The sequence below is a fragment of the Vicugna pacos genome, chromosome 17 (genome assembly GCF_048564905.1).
Source record: "Vicugna pacos chromosome 17, VicPac4, whole genome shotgun sequence".
Classification (NCBI taxonomy): Eukaryota; Metazoa; Chordata; class Mammalia; order Artiodactyla; family Camelidae; genus Vicugna; species Vicugna pacos.
Genome location: NC_133003.1, coordinates 32,990,577 through 33,012,742, shown reverse-complemented (window position 1 = coordinate 33,012,742; position 22,166 = coordinate 32,990,577). Strand labels below are relative to the sequence as shown.

The window sequence follows — 22,166 nt, the reverse complement described above, 5'->3', positions numbered from 1 at the left end:
ACAAAGAAAATTCCTGTGTAACAGTAAATCTTTCTACCTCCAACTGATGACCCACTTGTAAGAAGGCAGATTCAAAGTCAATCAGTCCTGGAATCAAATTCCTGCCCAACAGAAGAATCAGTAAGTGCACCTGGCTTGTGAGTGCCTGCGTGTGGGCATCTGTGGGTTTGTGCATCACACCAAATTTACACACACAGAAGAAAACCCAGACATAGAACACATGATGCTTTAGAGCACTCCCTTTTAATGAGTCCTGGTGTCACCATGGTAACGGGAACAGAAGCAGTATTCCTAATCACTTAGGGAAAACCTGCAGTTTGGTGAGACATGCCTGTGGGGAGCATTTCAGCCACCACGTGGACCATTACAACATACGACGCTCAGATAGCCTCGTGGGTTTCTGCTTATGTTGAACTGCTTCTGATCTTCCTCGTGTCGCAGTTTCAGTCAGCCTTCTCCTAGGACCACAGCGCTCCGGCTTTTGCCGCGGTCCGTGATGCTGAAAAAGTCTTCCCTTCTAAGGCTCTTTGGGCTGCTATGAATGGGACCTTTCCCCAGTTAGGTAATGTTTGTTCAAAAAGAACTAAACGATTCTGCTATACCTTAAAGTTATTTGAAATTATGTATCATTAAAAAATAGTTGGGAAAAAAAAAAACAAGCTTCAAAATGCCAGGAGAATCCAAATTGGGTTATTCGTGTTACTCCCTCATGAAAATGACATGCCTGTGACCTACATACTCAAAATACCAAGTCAGAGGTCAGCTACCTGTGCGTGAGGTTTAAGAAATGTCTGCTCAGTCACTCCAGAAGAAAATCAATCTGGCCTTTACTACTTTTCTTAGGAGAATTGGAAATAGCATTCATTAGAGAAATTCATCTCCCTCCAATCCCATAGGGACTTCGAGTTTTCCAGTTGTACTTAAATATTGTATCTCTGCTACTAGTTGTCCCTAAGGGACATCCTCTTCCTTCTGCATAACGTTCAAATCATCTTCAAAGGCTTCTGCCTGCTAAAACTGGTTTGAAAACTGGAAACTGAAGAATTCATCTTTAGGTACCAAACCGTTACTTTTGCTGTGCCAGTCTCACCCCGAGATGTTGTTATGAACCTTTAAGAAGTTAATGACTTCCTATTTTGACCTTTCGGTGAAACAGGACCTGTTATCAAGAAAAATTTAGCGGTATTAATTTCAGAACGTTTTATAGCAAAGATGTGTGTTTATGTGTATTCACGCAAACCCGTGCACATATATGGTTGTATGTATGTCGGTGTCTGTACGTGTGTATATATGTAAGGCTATATGTGTATTTTGTAACATAGAGGTTAAGAGTACGAATTCTGGAATCAAACTGTCATGATGTGAATTCTCCCTGCTGTGTGACTCTAAGTTACTTAACATCTCTGCATCTCAGTTTTATTGTCTGAAAGATGGAAACCATAATAAGAACCGCCTCCCCGAGCAGGGTGATGATTAATTGAGTTAAGAAGTATATAGTGTTGCAATCAGCCTGGCACATAGGAAGTATTCAGTAAATGTTAGCTGTTTTTAGTAGACCAAGTAACCCATATTTTTCAAAGCTGAGTCACCAGCAAATACGAAACTTTTAAGTTATGAATTTGTTTTACAGGGTGTGGACTGGTAATCGTAGTAGCGTTATTCCTCTGGTTTGCTCTTCCTGGAGAGTGTGAATAAATGTTGACCCTCCACAGCCACGTTCTCCAGGGTTTTCTCGTGCAGAATGCAGGTGGACTTCCCGCTCCCTAAAGCCTTCAGCTTGTCCGAGAGCAAATGAAATCCTTGTGGAGAAAGCGTTTCAGTCATTTTTTGGTCATTATTGAGATGGTCCTGGTGGTGCTTTGAAAAATCCATCTTTTCATTGTTGGTGTAAGTGGGGGGAAAGAAAGAGTGTGGAGTTTTTAGGATGGATACACATATTCAGGCAGGGTTGGAATTTCAGAAAGAGTTGTGAGGAGGAGGATGGCTGGCTCGTGGATCTGCTTGTTTTGAAATCAGAGTAAGCGGTGGTTGATGGTGGTGGGGGTGGTCACGGTGGGGAGTGTTTCTCCAGTTTGTTTGCTTTTTTTTTTTTTCTGGTATCTTGGAAGTTAAACGTACACCTTTAACTTTAAAGAAGTCTGGACCCAGAAAAAGATAATGGCTGAAGTGAGGTAACGAAGAAGAAAGATGGCTTTCTCTGCACTGAGCTCTCCCTCCGGGGCCCGGACTGCACGCAGCAGGCTGTCCACGGTGCCCCCGCCACCCCTGACAAGGCCTTACCGAGCGTGGCCCAGATTGGTTCCATCCACACCTGTGTATTTGGACCTTCCGACCGCTCTGAGGAAGGAACAGTGGTCTCTAACCACGTGTAGGGTGCTCTTAGGCGTGTTTTTAATAGACTATTTTCTGGGACAGCTTTGTATTTACAGGTAAATTGAGCAGATTGTAGAGAAGGTCCCGTTATTGCAGATGTCAGGTTGCCATGTTACTAACATCTTACAGCAGTGTGGTACCTTTGTGACACTGAATGAACCGGTGTCGATACACTATTATTAAAATGTACTCAAGTCCATACTTTATTTAAATTGCCTTAGTTTTTGCCTGATGCCCCAGGATACCACATTATATTTATTTTTTTACATTTGTGTATTTTTCCTTTTGAAGTATAGTTGTTTTAGAGTGTTCCAGGTGACAGCAAAGTGATTCATTTATACATACATACACATATATATATTCTTTTTCAGATTCTTTTCCGTTATAGGTTATTGCAAGCTGTCGAATATAGTTCCCTGTGCTGTACAGTAGGTCCTTGTTGTTTATCTGTTTTATGTGTAATAGTGTGTATCTGTTAATCCCAGGTTCCCAATTTATCCCTCGCCCCCACTTTCCCCTTTAGTAACTGTGAGTTTGTTTTTTACGTCTGTGAATCGAATTCTGTTTTGTAAATAGGTTCATTTGTGTCGCGTCACATTTAGTTGCCACGTCTCCTTAGGTCCCTTGGCTGTGAGAGTTTCTCAGACTTTCCTTGTTTCTTATGACCTAGACAGTTTAGAAGAGTCTGGCCAGGTATGTTGGAGGACAGCTGACAAGTGGAATTTTTCTGATGTTTTTCTCATCATCAGTCTGGGGTTGTGGGTTACTGGGAAAGAAGACCACGGAGGTAAAGTGCCATTTCGTCACCTCTTAGGAAGGGGACATGCTGTTGACATGTTGATAACTGCTGGTGTCAAACCCTGATCCCCTGACTGGGGCAGTTGCTCGGGTGTCCCCACTCTCGAGTTGCTCTGTTCCCCCCTTCTCCACACTGTGCTCTTTGGAGGGGAGTCACTGTGCACAGCCCACATCTGAGGGATGGGGAGCTATCCTTCCCTCCTTGAGGGCGAAGTAGCTACAGAAATCATTTGGAATTCTTCCTCGTGGGGGACGTGTGTAGTCACTTTTCATGTGAGACTCTGCAGAAAAAAACTGGCCAAAGAGAAAATTATGGTGGACAAATGTGTAGAAATGAAGAGACAGTTCTGAAAACAGCAGAGGAAGAAAGTCTGGGAAGCCACATTTTCCATCTATTTGTGAGAATTACCTGAATAGTCAGACAAGTATTCAGAAATATGTGCAAAAATATTTATTGCTGCATTGCTTATAAAACTTAAAAACAGAAGGCCAGTATAATATACAAACACTTCATGGTACATTCATATAACTGTTAAGCCAGAAACATTTTGTACATGTGTATATATAAAATTGTTGACATAGAAATACAGTAATAGTAGGCTGATGATTGAACTGTATACAACATGAGTATACTTACATGCATAAGCACATATATAAATACTCTTAAAATATTAGTATTATACACACGTGTGTGTAAACATATGTAATGTCTGGAAGGTTAGCTAGTACAAAAAAATTAACTATCATTATTTCTAGCTGGTAGGACTGCATGTCATTTAGTGTATTCCTTTTTAATACCTATTCCTTCTGTTTTCTTCAATAGCTTTTCATTTATGTAATAAAACATTAAAAAAAATTAAAAGAAAATTGCTTGGAGCAGAAGCTCTACTGACAAATCTAACACTAGCACACACTGTTAGTGATCCAAGTCATCAAAACCCCGCTATATATGCCAGCTTTGAAAATGCCTCTAATAGGACGTAGAATAGGGTAAAGGAGCAAAAGCTTCATTATTGTACCTGTGCCGTTTCCTCTAATGGCAATGATTCTAACCACAGCTCCTCCTCTGTCTTTTATGGGACTCCGTTCTCAGAGATCAGAGAACAAAGAGAGAGCTGGGACTAAGGGGCTGTGTCCCTCCAGCCCTTCCCCACCTTCTGTAGCCTTCATCTAGTGAACCCTGTGGTCTTCTCTCCTGGACCCTCCCATCTCTTGCTCCTCCCTCCCACCCACCCTCACTTCCTTGGCATCCTCCCCTCCTCCTTGCTCCTTACATGTCTTCTGCAGTGCACTCGATTCCTTAGCGTTGTCCCTCTATCATCTTGCATCCAGCCTCTTCAATTTTGACCTTACCCTTCACCCAAATCAAAAAAGGGTCCCTGTAGCCCAGCTATTAACATGCCAGGTGCCACCTTCCCCCCTTGCCTCTCCTCGCCTCACCTCCATGCCCTCACCCCAGCTCTCCATTTTCTGACCCCTCTCTTTCCTTTAAGGTGCAGGTTAATTGAGCCCCCCCTTCCCCTGCCCCCCAAAACACACACTTTTCCAGCCATCCCAAAGCCTGTGGTCCTTCTCTCTTATCTTCAAGAGCAACTGTTGTCTACCAGCTGGTTCTCAGCAGAAGACCTTTGTGACCGTTCCATTTTCGTTGAATTCCCTCAGAGAAGGGCTCATTTTTCTCCTAGTCAGGCACCCCGGGCACCCAGGATAACGCTGTGCGTGCTTCTGACCCTCACTAAATGTCTGCTGGTGCTCATGACTCTTGACAGTCACACTGAGACAGTACTAAGGGGTAGCATGTGGGTTTGAGGTCAGCAAACATGTAAATACAGCATCAGAAACCCGGTTCCTGGAGCCAGGCTGCCTCTGAGCTCTGTTGCCCACCAGCTGAGTCATCACAAGCTCCTCACTCACCCTCTTGGAGTCTTGTTTCCTCTTACGTACAGTGGGCGTGTGGATGGCACCTACTTGGTGGAGCTGGGGTGAGGATGACATGGGTCGAGTCATGTGAAACATTCGTCGTTTGCAAGTAATCAAACAAGGTTAACTGTTGTCATTATTAGCTGCTTTGTGAACGCCTCCTTCAGAATCACCTAGGCAGATGGGGGGGGGTCACCTGTTTATGCAGACGGGGTGGGGGCGGAGGGTGGGACTAGCGCAGAGAAAAAGCAAGCAAAATGAGATCTGTCTCTCAGGCTACTGCTGAGCATCCAGAATGATGTGTTGTAGCTGTTTTACAATGTACCCGGGGTTTGTTTTAATCAGGAAGGCTGCAGTGACAGGCACAGCGACACCTGCCTTTGAAAGCAGAGTTTATAACTCCCTGTCCCCAAGAGGAGGGGCCACACCGTGTGGTGTAGGGCCACCTGGAGAAGCACCAGGGCGGGTCAGGAACCAGCAGGAACCAGGGCAAATCATGGCAGAAGCCTTTGCTATTATAGTGATGGGGGGCAGCTGGGTGGGGATGTCCCTCAGTGGGCAGCAAATGAAATGCAGATACTAGGGTTTGTGGTTGAAAAGCTTGTAACAAGAGTTTTGTGCACTCGTGACACCCAGAGGTGGTATGATTGTAAGCAACTTTGCCTGTTAGCTTGGCCCATGATTGCAAGATGCCACATGATCACTTGCAGAATATCAAGAATGATAAATTTACAGCAGTCCGAGCTACCTTCTCTCCCTGGTTGCTCTTTCCTGTAGTTTTCAGTGTCACCATCCTTTCCATCAGTGTTGCTATCTCTTCCTCTCTTTTTCAAGTGGCCTTGCTGGGCCCTGGGTTTTATTTAGATCTCCCATTCTGTGGCCCGTTTTTTGTTTCTCTCTCTCCTCCCCTCTCACCCTGCTTCCATTGTGCCCAAAGAAAGGTTTCCCCAGTTTTTCACTTTCTTCTGTCTACAAGGGCTGCTCCTTTTCACAGACGAGCACGGAAGCATGGAAAGCAGAAGGAAGCCGAGGCTGTGTTGCCATGTCAACCCAAGGCGGAGCTGGCTTTTCAGCATCACACACTCATCTTTCTGGCTTATGGACGAGCAGGGTCCTGGAAAATGGTTTTGCCCACCAAAAAGTCTTTTAGCTATTATCAAGGACACCCAAGCTTCGTCTCTGAGGCCAGCCTGTCCTGTGGCTTCAGTGAGATCTGGTGACATTGGTCTTGCTGTCAAGACAGAACCCAGCCAGGGCCCAACACCCTCATCCCTGTCTCCCTTCTCTGAAGAGAAGTCCCACTGAAGAGCCCTGCCAGCCCATGGCCAGATAATTACAGGAAATCCTGGCTCCACTCAGCTGAGAAGGAATTCTTAAAGAAGAACTTCAGGCTCTTTTACCATTTCCCCCCTTTCTTATAGTCCGGCTGTGTGATCTCATGTTGCTTGCTTTTCCTCCGCGCTCATCCCACCCCTGCCCCCATCCTCTGTTTAGATAAACAGGTGAGCCCCTCATCTGCATCCTTCCCCTCTGACCGGGTTGAATTTCTTTTCTATTTCTCTTAAGGGAGAAAAAAATTATATTTTCCTGTGTAACCTATGTTACTATTTTTTTTTTCTTTCTTTCTTTTTTTTTTTTTTTTTTTGAGGTAGGAAAACTTACTAGTAAGTGGCAACCTCTCTGGCTTTGATTTCTGCTCCTTTTTGGGGGAGTGGGGTTTCCCACCTGATTACACCCTTTAATGATGGTGTCAGCAGAAAGGTGGGGACTCGTTTAGCGTTCTAGAGGGACCTTTTGATTCAGGTTATCTATTTACAAGCAGAAAAGACAAGATCAGTGGGCGTCCTGGAATTTACATCACAGAAGTTGTCTTTCTGTGGTTCTGGCTTTTGCGTTCCAAAAGCAGGCATCCAGGCATCCTGCTATCTGCAGGTCTCTTTTGCTCGGTGTGTCATGCTGCGGGCCTCGGCAAGTCGAGCAGAGCAGAGAGGGCCAGCATGGCTTGCTGTAAGGAGAGTGCAAAGTGACTGACCACACGCGCCCAAGATCCAGGGACAGATGTGAGCCCAGCCTAGGGTCCAGATCGCAACGTAGCTGCCTCTTGCTTCGTTGGACTGAAGCAGAGACGATCCGTTTTCATCTCCTCTGACATTTATTATTTGAGGGAGGGGCTGTCAGGCGAAGGGGCATTAGCCACAAAGACGACAAGGTTAAAAGGACAGTGAGTCGGGTCTGAAGCATGGTATTCAGACGGTGGCCATCCTGGCTTCATCAGTCACTGTTGCTGACTTGGCCAGGCTTCAGGATGGAGTCATTCCTCTAACGCGATTTAGCCTGTGCCACAAAATGGTGTGTCTGGGACACAACGTCTGAAGCCAGCCGTCTGGGAGATACATTTTGGGAAACGTTCTTAATCTTAAAATTAGAACTTGAAGCGCTTGCAGCCAGGAGAATGCTTAATTCGAGTCATTTAGGCGCCACCAGCTCTTCCCACGACAAACAGAAATGTCTGCAGTCTCTTCTGGTTCTGTGGACGCAGGGGAGGTGGCCCCCGTGTGCGAGCCAAGGCTGAGAGACCCTTCAGCAGAAAAGCTCTCCAGGCCTGAGTGGCCCCACTTGGCGCACAGATCTCACATTTTCCTCCGTGTCCGTCCCCTTGCTCTGCCCTCAAAACCTGAGATGCTCTTCATCACAGTAGGAATATGTCCACAGAGGGGCCCTGCCCTGCCCTGGAAAGGGTCCTGTTAATCTCTGCACGACCCTCGTGTTACTTCCCTGAGCATCTCTCCCCATGCTCTCAGAGGTAAACCCTGTCTTCGCCACACTGATTTCTAGACCTCGGTGACGCCGTTGTGGGGAGGGGTGGGGACAGGGAGAGAAACCGAGAGGCAGGAGGGGAAGGCGGGAAGACTGTTCAGAAAGGCTGAGTTGATCTATAGCACCGCAGTTTGGGGGATCTTGAATTGTGGAGGAAGGAAGGGAGACTTTGAGGAGTGTGGTGATGAGGTATGAACCTTTCAGGGAAATTGGGGAGGAGTTCCCAGCCTCACAGGCTGAGAGGTGAAACGGTTCTTAGGAGTGATGTAACCCAGCCTCCCATTCAGTGCGGGAAACTTCAAGGGCTGTACAGCGGACGGACCACCCAGGGTTTACTTGGAAGCCTTGGCGGATGGGACATGTGCTTTTGCACCGGCAGTACTGAGGACTAGCTCAGAACGCAGATGCTAGAGCCAGACTGCCTGGGTCCAAGTCCAGGGGCCACCAGCTGTGGCACTTGAGGTATATTACCTGACATCTCTGTGCCTCAACTTCTGTGCCTGTAAATTGAGGCTGATGATAGCAGAGGGTTGTTATGAAGATTAATTGTACATATATATATTTATTCATAAAGGATATATGTCACTAAGAACAGTGCTTGGTCTATAATAATAAGCATAAATATTTTCTATTATTATCACTGTCATTGGGTTGTTCCATGTATAAGAAAGTGCTTTTGGTGGGGATCCGTATAGCTCTGTGGTGGAGTGCGTGCTTAGCATGCATGAGGTCCTGGGGTCAATCTCCAGTTCCTCCATGAAAATAAATAAGTAAATAAATAAATAAACTTAATTATCTCCTCCCCCAAAAGAATGGAAGGTTCTTTTTCAGAGTGAGTCAATTTGGCATCTTTTACTCCTGCCAGTTTATCCCATTTCTCAGCCCTGCAATAACTCAGACCAAGGCTGCTCTGTCTTCCACACTCATGCCCTCGAAACACCGGAGGGTAGTTCTCATGTCCCTCCGTGCTTTTGTTCCTTGTGTTACAGAGGAGAGATTTTGCAAATGCTGTTCCTTCTGTCGAGAACACTTTTCCCGCCCATGTCCTTTCTTCATGTTCTAACTCAGATTTCTTATTTTTCTAGATGCCTTCCCCCATCTGAGTAATTTACATGGTATGTTGCCCGTGTCCTGAGTATAAAGATAAAAGAATGCCGAAGAGTCTCGCAGCCATTTGAATGTGTCACCATTTTACCATGTGCCTTGTTCATCTTGGTCACCCAGCACGAAATGCTTCATAAATAAATCAGATGAAATATAGAAGAAGACAGGTAAGTGCAAAGGGATGCCTTCTTCAAAGGCATAGAGCATTTCTCTCTGAGAACAGAGTCTTTGGAGCAAGGAGCTGGTGGAAAGAACGTTGGCTTTTTCAAACATTCGTAGGAAACAGGCGTGCCTCTGAGTCTATAAGCTGACAGTTTTGTGCCTGTTAGTTGCATCCAAGAGGGAGGGTTTCTTGGATTCTCGCTTTTGGATGGCTTGGTCAGCTTGCAGACTCTGCTCTGTGGTGCGGATTCCTGTTAATGGGAGAACTGAAAACCAAAAGACAGAGACGCAAGAGAGGGCACGTGGATTCAGATGATAAAGAGAAAGAAAGAAAGGCAGTTTCATTCCCATTACGGCTCATTACAAGAAATCGAATATAGTTCCCTGTGCTAGACAGTGGGTCCTTGTTGTTTGTCTATTTTATGTATCGTAATGTATATGTGAAAACATATGTATGTACGTATGTATGTATATGCATAACTGAATCGCTTTGCTGTACACCTGAAACTAACATTGTAAATTGACTACCCGGCAATAAAAAATAAGAATTAAAAAAAGAAAAGAAAAGAAAGGCAGGGAGCAAAGACAGGGACGGCAGAGGTTGAAGAGCCCTGTGGGTCTGGATGCGGGCAGAGGAAGAGGAGAGAGAAGACGGTGTTTTGATAAAAGTCACCAGCAAGAGTATGAAAGAGTTCGAAAGTGGAGCATGATCCAGAGAGGCTTTTTAAGGGAAATTCGCTTTGCACTAAAAATGTTCGCTTCTGTTAGATGTTTCTTAGGAGACTTGAGTAGCGATTTCAATGGCTTTTGATGTGCATTTTCTGGCAGACTGCTGGTTTTTGCCCCAGCCCTGTGGGATCCCACTTCTGCTTGGTTCTCTTCTACTTCGGCTGGTCAGGTGGGTTAACACCCACATCCGTGGGTTCTCTTGCTCTGTGCTAGCCCATGGCAGCCCTAAGGAGGAGAGAGACTACTACTGCACAGAGGCAGTGACACTGATGTCTGCAAATGTGTGAAATCATGGAGCATGGTGCAGTTCAAAACAGCCCATAGGCCTCTTAAAATTTTCCTCTTTGTATTCATACGGGCTTCCCACATGGAGCCAATCGTGAATTACAATCTTTATTTGTTTCTGTAAATTAGTGGTGGAAATGTTACCTGAAATATAAAATGTATGTAAAATGCTGGTATTCTTTTCTAGCCTGGGCTACTGGTACCCACCAAAAGATATCTGGGCAAAGTCTTTCATCGGTGAGCCTCTTCTGAAACCTCTGTCTCTCCTTGGAAAAGACTTCTATCCTAGGGCATATGTCCAGCACCCTGGCTCCCGAAAATGTAAAAGGACCGGCTATTTCTCACCAATTTTAGCCAAGTATTCATATTTCCAACTTGCTGTTTTAATTGTCCAAAGACAGAAAAAGTTGACACACTCTAGATCTGCAACAGAAAGGCGGTATATCTACCCTTAGAGATCGTAATTGTCAGGAGAGCAGTGACCAAAAATATAAAAGAAGTTGCTTTATGGTAATTCATGGATGTAGAATCCTTAAAAATAATTCCCAGTTGTCCGTTTCTTAGAGGACATCAATTTCTGCTCCTGTTACACAAACCTAGTCTTCTTGCAGGTTTCTAAACTTGTCACTCCTTGGGGGTTAGGCCTTTCCACCTTCATTATGGAATATTTAGCATAAATACCATATAAGAAGCTTGGAATTGTGTATTTTCGAGAACCTTCCCAGACAGCTCCATCAGAATTGGCCCCAGCTTTTTAAGTTCATTTTAAAGTGATTTTTATTTGACTGTTGGAACTCTTTTCAATCTGCTACCAGCCCTTGGCTTCGTTTTTATCATTAAATTTGCCTGGAAAGCTTTTACCCCCATTCCCTGTGTTTTTCAGAGTCTAGGTGGCTCTGCGCTAGCATGGTCACAGCAAATTATCTCTAGGATTACAGACAATTTTAATTTTCTTCTCTGGGGTAATAGTAAGAAATGCAATGAGAAAAAAATTAAATGTTATTTTCTTAGTATCTTTTAAAAGAAATGTTACAAAGAGACCGTTTCCTTTGGCTTTCAGAGGAGGTGGAGACGCAGATTTCTCTGGTGTTCACTTACCTGTGTTCTAGATTGTTTATAAAAGGCTCAGAAGAGGAAACAGCTAAAAAGAGGGAAAGAGACAGGATGAAAAGGAATTGTTCATGGAGACATACAAAAACCAGTTGTCTTCTAAATGTCTGAAAAGTTTGAAAGTGCTCCAAGCTGATCTGTGCTGTTATTTGACCAACCTCGCTCACAAGTCACACTTAAAAAAAAAAAAAACTGACAATTCTAAGCGAAAGTGTTTTATCTGCATCAATTTCTATTCCATATAAAAGTAAAATTGGCCCAAAGTGCTAGAAGAAGGAAAAAAAAACCAACGAAGCAGAAGCATTCTCATGTTCTTTCGGTCTTTTGCTCAGAATGAGCACATCACAGATTAAAATAAATCAGAAGAAGGCTGGAGTTTGAATAGGTACTATCCCTGGAGATGGAGGGAAGGCTGAGAGTGGGTGGTGGGGGGTGAATAGGTATTAAGAATAAAATCTCCTCTTCTCGGTTGCTGAATTGTCTGTGGGACTGCGCCCGCCCTCCGCTCTGCCTTGGCAGGGAGGCAGTGCTCTCTCTCACGTGGCTCTGTGACATTCCCTGACACGCACCTCCAAGCTCGGAGACGTGGCGGGGCAAGTGTCACCGTGGAAGGGCAGTCTGTCCCTGGGCAGTGCGACGTGGCCGTTTGGGGTGCTGCTTGGTGACCGAGAGATTCATCAGAACAAGACACTGAGCGCTGTTGACGCGGTACCGCTGAGACTGGTGAGATTCTCAGCGAGTCTGGGGAAGACACACCACAGACGAAAATCCAGGACAGCCACCCACGTGCAGGCAGCAGAGATGATGACCGTGCGTGAATAGCAGTATTTTGTTAATGACGGGCAGTTGTTAATGAAGGGTGCTCCCCAGCACAATCAGGACAAATGGAGGCAACTAATATCCTCATTCAAGGGTTTTTGAGCTAAAATTGATTCAGTGCAAGCAAAATACTCCATTGAAGATTCGTAATTAGAAGGCACTTTATCGACCTAATGATCAGGAGGGTGCTGATTGTTAGAAATGCCTGCATTAAAGGCACTAAGCACATTTGCATTCAGTTTCAGAGTCAAAGGGAAAACAATGATTGTCTTCAGATATGGATCTTAAATTCTTTGCGGCATTTGGGTTCATGGCTCTTCTCGAGTTCAGCCTTGGATAAACTGAGTGGGAAATAATAACCCAGATGTGAACTTGGACACTGCATCTTCCTGCACAGGGAAGTCAGTGATTCCTGCAACACCAGACAGTCACATCCCAGCTCGCTGTCACTGACAAAAGCAGCTCTCACAGCCAACGCCGAGCACCACCCAGCACAGCTTGACCCTGCATTCCAGCTACAGTGGAGGGCTTGAGACGGATCCGAAGGAAGCCGATGTACAGACGTCACATTTGCGGAAGGAGAACCCACCAGGTTAATGTTTCCTCAAGTCCATGGCGGCGTAAGAAGGGAAGGATAAAGTGAGATACAGGAACAGACGGAAACCAAACCTTGGTCTGTTCATAGTGAAGAATTAAAGGCTGTTGCAAGCCACACACTTCCCTCTTTTAGTCTGCCTTCAATTAACTATACAGTTGAAGGGAGAGTGGTATGTGGGGTCTGAATGATCAAGCTAATGACCTCGCTTTGTCTAATTCACTCCAAATACATCTTCTTGGTCTGATTTTCTAAAATAACTGAAAATAGCAACTTTGTGCCTGTGTTAAGAGGCGTCAGGTTTTGAGCAGAACAGACAACAAGTGTATGCTGGTTGACGTGTGACAGGCACTCAGCAGCTCTGAGTGTGTCCCTGACCCCGCGTGTTGGTACCGTCCTCAGACAGTGAGGCTGGAGGCAGGGAGGCTGGGAGGCCAGGTGGAAGTCTCTCACCCAATTGTTCAGCAAGTGATGGTAAGGTAGAGCTTTGGAAACCGTGGGTTAATATTTCAGGACATCCTGAGGCACACCAGAGCCTCAAGATCCATTTGAGAGGGAATTGCTAGGACTTGGGGACCAGCTAGATGCAGGAGTTAAGAGAGAGGAGGGAGCTGATTTTCTAGCCTGGGCAGCTGAGTGGATGGAGAGGCCATTACCACGGCGAGGCACGCAGGTCTTCGGGTCATCCTTGAGAGCATCAATCATTGTGCCGTGCAGGGAGGCCCTTGGGGTTACTGAGCTCTGTGGGACTGTTTGGTCGGCTTTTTAATTTTCTTGCCTCTTCCTCAGCTGACAAACTGTCACCTGTCACTTCTCGCTCCTGTCAGCGTGGCTGCTTCTAAGCATTTTCCTCCCTTACTTTCTAATTTGCTGCTTCTGGAAAACCCAAGAGGCAAGGCAGCTAGACGTGTATGTAAAGCAAGCGTCTATAAGGGTGAAGTGATGGTCCGCAGATCACTGTGTATTATAAAAAGTACTCTGAGATGGCTCTTTCAGCTGCTCCCAGGACTGCTCTCATTTTAAATGGATGAGGTCTTCACAGATCTGGTGTTCGGATAGCTGCAGACGTATTTATTTCTATATTTAATAGCAACTTTGAGAATAAAGCAGCTCCCTCAAGTCATCAGGTGATTATAAATATTTAAGGTAGAATTTTGAAACTTCTTGGCTGCCACGTATCAAAAAGCAGCTGACATATCTCGGGCACTCACTTAATATGGACCAGACCCTGTTCTAAGCACTTTTCGTGTGGTATCACTTGGGATCAGCACGGTAGCACGAAGGATCGGGCGATATCATTATACCCATTTTATAGACAGGAAATCGGAAGCCTCAGGAGGTGACTTTGTCCAAGGCCACCCAGTCCATAAGCAGCAGAACCAGGATTCGCATGTAAGCAGGACTCCAGAAAGCGGGACCCTGGGTCATGGGCTGCTAACCCAAGTGTGGTCTAGTTTCGCTGGCTGAATAAGTGCATGTGGTTTAGAACCGACTTGCAAAGAGTTTCTGTGAGTCTTTAAGGCATCAGGATTATAGTTGACTAGTAACGTAACCAGGCTTAACTCCTCTGCCCACACCTTCCTCTAAGTGCCGAACGTACAAGCATCGACCACAGCAGACACATTTGCATCTTCCTGATTTGGCTAATAGTGCGGAAAGCCAGTACAAGGAGGAAGTGGAGTCCACAGGTTAGAGGGCTAGGTGACTGCTGGCCCAGTAAGAGAATGCACCTGGCTAAGTCACTGAGGCACGTGGGTTTGTGTTGCTGCCATATTTCTTCTTTCTTCCTTCCCTGCTCCAGAATAATTTTCCCTACGAATTTCCATTGTGTTGTGGATTGAATGGTGTCCTCCCCGCCCCCAATTGATACGTTGAAATCCTAGCCCCCAAGGCTTCAGAATGGGACTATATATGGTGATGGGCCTTTAAAGAGGTAATTAAAGTGAAGTGAGGTCATATGATGGCCCGTACAACAATGACTGTTGTCCTTACACAAAGAGGCAGTTGGGACACAGACACAGACCGAGGAAAGGCCATGTGAAGACACAGGCACCCTATCTACAGGCCAAGTGGAAGAAATTAATGCTGCCAACACTTTGATCTAAGACTTCCGGCCTCCAGAGTGACAAGGAGATACATTTCCATTCCTTAAGCTCCCCCGGTCTGCGGTGCTTTGTTTCGGCAGCCCTGGGAAACGTGCACGGTGACCAGAGAGGTTTACATTCAGAACGTTATGTGGAAATTGCCTGAGAATAGCCTCCCTCCCTGGCTTTTCTCCAGAAGCTTCAGTTCACTGAGGAATTACTTTAGGAAGAGGGAAGGAAGCTGAATGACTTGGGTGGTGGTGTTCAGAAAGTGATGGAAAGAGGGGAGGGTATAGCTCAGTGGAAGAGTCTGTGCTTGGCATGCACAAGATCCTGGGTTCAATCCCTAGTACCTCCACTAAAATCAATCAATCAATCAATCAATCAATCTACCTATCCCCCTCAAAAAGAACCAAAAAAAAAAAAAAAAAAAGAAAAATCGGAAGACCTATGGGCAAAGAAAATTCTCCAAGACCAGAACACCTGGCTCAGTGTGCAGCAAGCCCCAGCCTAGACACAGAGCTCCACTCCTTCCCCCACCCCCCACCCTCCTGCCCAAGAATGACCGAGTTGAATTCCAACCACGTCAGTCAGGAAGAGATTCAGAGGTAGATGTCATTGGACGATTTGGCTCTTACTATTAATTTGCAGCATAATGCCACAACTGTCGCACCCAGGCTTACTGAGTCGAACTTGAGTGCGATCCCCCCCCCCCCCGTGAAAACACTCATCATCTAATCGTGAAAAGGCCCCAGACAGAAAGCTGACAGCTCCGCCCTCTCTAGCACTGTCCCCTCTTCTGCTAGTGACACACCGTGGTACCTTTTGGAAGAAAGACTTTTCCCCCAAAGCGAGTGGTCCTGGAGGACTGTGCATCAGGATGCTTGCCTTGCCAAGGATAAGTGTGGGACCAGCTGGACCAGTTGGATTCTCCCATGTTTTTGAATCACGAGGGAAGGGATGTAAGGAAGGACAGACGCTGGAGCTATGTCATCCCAACTACCACTCCGTGGAGTAACTGGCCAGATGGCTGGGGTTCCTTGGAGCTCCCACAAGGAAGCTGGTCCCGGGCTTCCCTTGCATCCTGCGAGCATCCACAGCTCCCTCAAATATATTTGCTTTTTTGCTTAAGGCCACCAGCGTCCACTTCTGTGGCTTACAAGCCCAAAGCCTTAGTTAATACAATGCCTGTGGAATCAGACCCTGGAGGTTAAGAAGGAAACAGCAGATACAAGGCATTGATCACCACCCCCAGCTTCCCTATCCCCCCAGCCCTAAGCATCAGAATCTACTTTTTTCCCTATAAATGTTCATGTTCTGGACTTAGCACATAAATGGCCTCATTTAATATGTGGTCTTCTGTGATTGGCTCCTTTCGCTCAGCACAATCGTCCATGCTTTTTGTAGGCACGTTCCTTTTTATCGGTGAGTCATAGTCCACTGTAATGTATATACTGAAATTTATTTATCTGTTGATGAACATTTGGGTCATTTCCAGTTTTGGGCTATTACAAATAGAGCTTCTATAAATAGCTGTACATGCGTTTTTGAATGGACGTATATTTCCTATTCCCTTGGGTAAATATCTAGAATTGTGGGATACTACGGTTAACGTCTTAAGAATGTAGCGAACTCTTTGCTGAAGTGTTGTAACATCAGCAGTGGATTAGCGTCCCAATTCCTCCACATCCTGACCACCCCTTGGCAATGAGCAACCTTTTTAATGGTGGCCATTGTGACAGGTATCTCCTGAGCTTTTAGTTTGCACGTCCCTAACTGGTAATGGTGGGGAACATTTCTTCCTGTGCTCATTTGCCATCTGGACATATCGTCTTCGGTGATGTGTCTGTTCAACATCTTTTGCCCATCTTTCATTGTGTTGTTAGCTTTCTTCTTATTGAGTTTTGAGAGTTTGGGGTATAATCTGCATCCAAGTCTTTTATCTGATATACACTCTCCAGAGAGTTTCTCCTCAGCTCTGGCTTGTCTTCTCGGTCTTTTATCAGTGTCTTTTGAAGGCCAGAGATTTTACATTTTAATGAAATCCAATGTATAAATAAAAGAACATTTTACGGACTTGGATGTTCTGTCTAATCGATCTTTGTCTAACCTACGGTCACAAAGATTTTTCTCCTATAGTCTCTTCCAGCAGTTTTATGGTCTTGGATTTTAACGTATTGAGAGGTGGGAATCCAAGTTCACATTTTTGCATTCAGATATCCAATTTTTGCAGCATCGTTTGTTGAAAAGTCACCGTTGGTCGCATTGTCTTTGCACCTTTGTCAAAAATCAATTGTGTCTATGGGTATGTTTGTGTTCATGGACCATCTAGGCTACTCCTTTGTCTTTACAACAGTAGCACACTGTTTGGATTACTGTAGTTTATAATGACATTGTCATATTCGTGTGTGTGTGATGCCATGATCTTTCATCCTTAATTATTTTAGCATGAAACTTTGAAGAATAAGTGCTTTGTCCTACTTAACTTGTGACAGCAAGGAAAATTAGTGATAATCCCCAAATATTTAATCTGCAAAGTCCATAGTCAACCATCTCTCATACCTCTCAAACATTTATAGCTTTTAAAAGCATGTATGACAGATCTTTTCTCAATATCTCCAACTTCTCTTTGACAATTCAAAATTTTAAACTTTTTCCCTGGGGTCCATTTTCATATTATATCATACGGCTAGGAATTCATCCTTTCAAATTTTGAAAACTGTTGCTGCAGAATTGATGATTTGGTTCTCTTAAATTATTTTCATCCCTTCTGTCTCTGTGGTTATTTCTCCTTTCTAGTCTGACCTACATTTGCTCACATCTCCTTATCTCTCTTGCTGTCTCTTCCCTGAATCGGGATGTGAAGGGGTTTGTCTGTTTTGTTGAGTCTTTGCCAAGAAGCAACATTTGGATGTATTTATCCTCTGCTATCTGCTTACGTTACCTTATTACTTTGGGATTTTATCTTTATTTTATCCCTCGCCCTCATTTCTTTGGGTTCCTCTTGTTGTTCACTTTAGGAAGTTACAAAAGTGAATTATTAGCACCCCTTGGTCTTTTTCTTTAGCCATGAAGGCAGTGAAGACCGTGAACTCTGAGCGTGGGTCTCACTGTGCCTTATGGGTTTCGCGTGCAGGGTGTCACTTTCTGTTGCCTTCCAGACACCTGGTCGCTGTTCTTTTTGAGTTCCTTTTTAATCCACAGCTTGTCAACAGCTCCTTTTTAGCCTCCGAATGGATAAGATTTGGGCCATTTTAAAGCTGGCCATCTTAAACTCATGTCTAATTTTATTCGATTATGAATTGAAGAGTTGGGACATATAAAATCTCAATGCTTTTGAATTTTCAAGGTTTTAATTGTGGACTTACGTTACTTCTTTCTGATAACTTCTAATAGATATTTCCAGACCTTTGAAAATAACGTGCATTCCCTCAGAATGGATGTAAGGTAATATAAGTACCAGTTACATCAAGTTTATTAACTGTGGGGTTTTTTTACTTCCTCTTTGTTCTTTTTTTTTTTTTTCCTGCTGGATATGTTGTCTAAGGGAGATATCTAGGAGACTCCGATTATGACAGTAATTTCATCAAATAGTTCTTGAATTTGTAATCTTTCTTGCTTTATGCTTCTAGTTTACAGAGTTTGGTGCATAAATGTTCTGTTACATTGCTTTACGAGATGTCAGCTTTGTGTTTGCAGAACGGCCTGATAAGTCCTGTTGAGGGATTTTGACCTCTCTTATCCATCTTCTTCCATCTTAAGATCTCTCTTCTGGTGCCTCTGTGGTTAGCTTTGACTTGTAATTATTTCCTTGGAAAGGGGTATTTGGGGATCGTAGATTCTGGCTATTTGCTTATCTTCAAATATCTTTCTTTCAACCTGACAGGTGGAGGATATCTTGGGGGGGGGTATAGGATTCTTAGGTCACAGTCCTGTATTAGATGCTACCCTGCTGTGTTAGAGTGGCAGGTGAGAAGTCTCAGGCCCTTCTGAGTTTTTCTCTGTGCCTGTTGGTGGAGGGTGGCTGCGCTTTGATGGCTTGGGTTGGGGGAGCAGTACCAGCCAGGGCCATCACCTTGCACAATGCCAGGTGGCACCATCCATGTCACCTCAAGTGACAAGAATCCCAGATAACTGCGGGTCAGTCTTTCCAGCATCTGCCACTATCTAGTCCTCATCCTCGCTCTTTCCAAATCTGGGCTCCAGCGACCTGCCCAGCCCACAGGGGGAAATACTTCCCCCGGTTTTCTCCACCAGGGCTCCCACAGAGCCTCACATGGTGGGGGGGGCTGCTGTCCTCCAGCGTCTGCAGGAGGACCTCAGGCGATGCAGACAGAGGGAGGTGAGCATGGAGACAAAGGGAGTCGCTTTCCCTGCGCCGTGTTCCCAGAATCCCTCCTCATCCCTCTCTGAGTGTTGATTCCTGCGAGCAAAGCTTGCTTAAGATTCTTCCTCTAGACATGTGAACTCTTCAAATTCAGAGATCCCACAGTGACAGTAAAGCTGTTGCATGGTAGCTGTAGCATCCTTTTAAGCAGATGAAGCGCTAAATTATTTTTCCCTAAAATCAAGCTGAATGTATGGAATCAGTGTTCGCCATTTAAAAAAAAGGGAGAGGAATGCTTAAACATTTCAGACATTTGGCTGTTGTCCATGGTCTAGGAAATCTCCCAGCCACTTTGCTTTTGAAAAAGGGAAAGACCAGAGCACGGTGCGTGGCGTGAGGATCCGCAGCACTCACAACCTCCTTGGAGAGGATATTCCACCTGATCAAAAAGCAGCGTCGACGACATAAACTTGTTTTACTCTTTCTGTGTGCTTTTATTAGAAGGCCTGTGCCCACTGAGAAGAAGAGAATGTTCCTATCAACGTGTGACGGAAAAGCAAGAAGAGCCACTAGAGACGGTCTGAAATTTTTAGTGTGACATTTCGCTGAGCAGGAGGAGCGAGCCAGGCTCGAGAAATAGTTGATTATGTGGTGAGATCGTTTCTTTCCTGCCCCGTGTAAACCTAAAAACCAACACGACATGGGGTTCAGAGAGGAGGAAGCAGTTGGTCTAGCTGTGCTAGAAAGAAGTGAACTTTCTTTCCGAATTTTTTTTTATTGTGGTAAAATATATACAACATAAACTTTGACAGCATCACCATTTGCAAGGACACAGTTCAGTGGCATGAATTACAGTCACGATGTTGTATAACCTTCACTACTGTTTCCAAAATGTGTTCATCTCCCCAAACAGAAACTTCGTAACCATGAAGCGCTGACTCCCCAGCCCCTCCCGCCCCCAGTCTCTGGTAACCTCCATCCTGCTTGCTTTTATGAGTTTGCCTGTGGAATGAAGTATTCTTGTGAACCAGGGAGCAGTAAAACTCAAGTTGGAGCCTGGGTGAAAAGACTAATTCTTAATGATTCAGTACTTAATTTTGTAGACAGGGGAGGCCACGCAAGGTTTCGGAAGAAGAAATACGACCCCGATCAGAGGTTTTGTGGGATGGATGGGGGTCTGGAGACCAGTTGAGAGGCTGCACTAAAGCCCCAGGTTGGGGGTAAGGAGCATTAGGAGCTGCTACTGACATGGAAAGGAAGATTTAGGAGACTTTTTAGGGCATATACAAGAGGAAGCCGCTCCATGACCTGGCAAGATTACCTTGGGGAAAAGGGGAGGCGGGGGTGGATAACAGATGTTGTGCGTCTGGGTAACTTGGGTGATTAATTTTTAAGCTACGCGTTTTAAGTTAGGCTTCTGTTAAAAAGTCACAAAAACAGTTATTCAAATTACTAACAGAATACAAGAGAAAATTCGGAATGAGATGTGACATTCTTTTAGGAAGAAGTGAAATGAAAGAACAAAAGAATTCTATCTTTTAAGCTTCAAGGTTCATGTGATGTGGCATTTCATGGGAAGGCAAAGAGGTGGCAAGATGGGGTAATCTGTCGCTCTAGAGTGGTAGAGGGTAACAGATCAGGGAGGAAGAGTGAATTAATACTATATGAAAGTTCAGCACTTGGGGAGAAATCTACTATGGTTAATTGTCTGACAGTAGGAAGTGGGCTATCATGGCTAGGAGCCTGGGGTCCAGATCCAGACTTCTTGAGTTCAAATCCTACTGTCATGTACTAGCTGTGTGGCCTTGGTCAAGCTGCTTAACCTCTCTGAACCTCTGTAACATGGAGTAACAAGAGTATCTATCTCACTGCTCTGTTGTACAGATGAAACGACTTAGTGTTTTTTGAGTGCTTAATGAAGTATGCAGCTCAAGTAAATGTGGGAGTTTGGTGCCATTTATTATGATTGTTTGGGGGCTAATCTGAAATATAAACAGAAATAAAAGTTTCCCTGTAAGTTTGAACAACTTAGTTTACCCAGGAAATCAGAAACGGAGAAATCACAAAGTCAGAAGCAGCCACACCTGTTTTCTACGGTTTCCGTTCACCGAAAACATTGACCACCTGGTCAATGCTAATAATTTGCTTTGTGGGTAAATAATATTTTTGTAACACGTCATTGGCATCACTGTAACTCACTTTAAAAAAATTCATTGACTTGGGCTCTTAGTAATAGATTTTTTAGGTTGTTTTTCTCCATTGCTAGGTCTCCCATCTGCTGCCTTTTTTTTTTTTTTTTTCCCCTGCCCATGACATGTGACATTGCATTGATCACATAGGGGCTGAATCAATATATGGTCGACTAAATGAAGAAAATAGTAAATTATTTTTATGCTTTCCAGTCATCAAAGTCTAAAATTGAGAATATGGATCTTTAAAGGATCTTTTGCTCTACTTGTAACTAAAATCAGGGGCAGGGTTTTGAAGGTCATACTAAGCTTTTACATGAGTGGGCTTTCCTATGATTTTTCTCCTGTGAAATTTAGAAGACGCCCCGATGGGCAGTGTTTCGTATCAAGTGCCCCCATCCGGTGCACCCCTTCCCTTGGCCGAGCTGCACACCGCCTCCCCCCACCTCGCCTGGAATTCCTGAATTTCCTGATCGCCAGGCGGCCCGGGGCCCCGGGAGCCAGGGCGCCTCCGCACGCCGGGCTCTGTAGACTCGGTGGGCGCTGCTGCCCTCTGCTGGTGAGCACGTGAAACACCACACTCCGTTCCCTTCACCGGGCTTCTCAGAGGAAAAGGCTCAACCTGAGAGAAGACCTCAGAAACCTTAAACCCTGGAGCCTCCCCCTTCCCTCCACAGCCAGCACCCTGCGCCCTGAAAAAAAAAAATCAAAATAAAAGCAATTGCTAAGCGGTGTAGATGATAGCAAGCCGAACACAGTTCTGGCTTTCCCCACTGTCAGACCACAGCTCTTGTTTAAATGTTCACTTACTTTTTTTCTCGTCTTTGTAGTTGTTGGTTAACTTTTTTTTGGTA

General features: G+C 44.9%; 1 long non-coding RNA gene across 1 annotated transcript in view; it reads left to right on the top strand.

Moving 5' to 3' along the window:
- The first annotated feature begins 383 nt into the window (after positions 1 to 383).
- The window catches only part of LOC140686593 (uncharacterized), a 28,855-nt gene continuing 7,072 nt past the window's right edge, over positions 384 to 22,166 (top strand). Inside the window, exons 1-2 of the long non-coding RNA XR_012060427.1 lie at positions 384 to 562; positions 8,994 to 9,179. This is a non-coding gene — a long non-coding RNA (uncharacterized lncRNA). The remainder of the gene's footprint in view (positions 563 to 8,993; positions 9,180 to 22,166) is intronic.